Source organism: Cebus imitator, unplaced genomic scaffold (assembly GCF_001604975.1).
Source record: "Cebus imitator isolate Cc_AM_T3 unplaced genomic scaffold, Cebus_imitator-1.0 Scaffold88, whole genome shotgun sequence".
In the NCBI taxonomy this organism is placed as follows: domain Eukaryota; kingdom Metazoa; phylum Chordata; class Mammalia; order Primates; family Cebidae; genus Cebus; species Cebus imitator.
The window spans coordinates 6,175,977-6,177,291 of record NW_016107403.1 but is presented as its reverse complement, the minus strand read 5'-3'; positions in this window follow the sequence as shown (position 1 = coordinate 6,177,291).

Below are 1,315 nucleotides of genomic sequence, written 5' to 3'. Positions count from 1 at the left end.
GTGCTGGGATTACAGGCTTGAGCCACCGCGCCCGGTGGGTTATTGTCTATTTCTATTCCCTAACGTTATCCTAATCCTTGGGAAGACCTTTCTCCTGTCAAGCAGTCCTCTTTTTTTTTTTCTGGCCATAATTCTGAAACAACGGTCAAGTTCAACTTAAAGACCTTTCTTTGAGCATCTAAAAAGCCCCAAATAACTGGTCATTTTGGACAGTTTTAGAAAAATAGCCCAGGCACGGTGGCTCACACCTGTAATCTCAGCACTTTGGGAGGCTGAGGCAGGCGGATCATGAGGTTAGGAGATCGAGACCATACTGGCCAACAAAGGGGAACCCATTTCTACTAAAATACAAAAAATTAGCCAGGCGTGGTGGTGCGCCCCTGTAGTCCCAGCTACTCGGGAGGCTGAGGCAGGGGAATTGTTCGAACCTGGGAGGTGGAGGTTGCAGTGATCTGAGATCATGCCACTGCACTCCAAGCTGGCAACAGAGTGAGACTCTGTCTAAAAAAAAAACAAAAAAAGTGTTGGCATTTGTGAGCCTCTCTGTATGTTATTTTTGATTAAATGTTTACATAAAAAAATTCATAGGCTGGGAGTGGTGGCTTACGCCTGTAATCCTAGCACTTTGGGAGGCTGAGGCTGATGGCTCACAAGGTCCGGAAATTGAGACCATCCTGGCCAACATGGTGAAACCTCATCTCTACTAAAAATTAAAAAATTAGCTGGGCATGGTGGCGCGTGCTTGTAATTCCAGCTACTCAGGAAGCTGAGGCAGAAGAATCGCTTGAACCAGGGAGTCGGAGGTTGCAGTGAACTGAGAACACGCCACTGGACTCCAGCCTGGTGACAGAGCAAGACCCCGTCTTAAAAAAAAAAAAAATTAGCCAGGCATGGTGGTGGGTGCCTGTAATCCAAGCTACTTAGGAGGCTGAGGCAGAGAATTGCTGGAACCCAGGAGGTGGAGTTTGCAGTGAGCTGAGATCACGCCACTGCACTCCTGTCTGGGCGACAGAGCAAGACCCAGTCTCAAAAACAAAAACTCAGCCAGGTGCAGTGGCTCACACCTGTAAGCCCAGCACTTTGGGAGTCTGAGGCAGGCAGATCACGAGGTCAAGAGATCAAGACCATCCTGGCTAACATGGTGAAACCCCGTCTCTACTAAAAAATATAAAAATTAGCTGGGCATGATGGCACGCGCCTGTAGTCCCAGCTACTTGGGAGGCTGAGACACGAGCATTGCTTGAACCTGGGAGGTGGAGGTTGCAGTGAGCCGAGCTGGTGCCACTGCACTCCAGCCTGGTGGCTGGCGACAGAG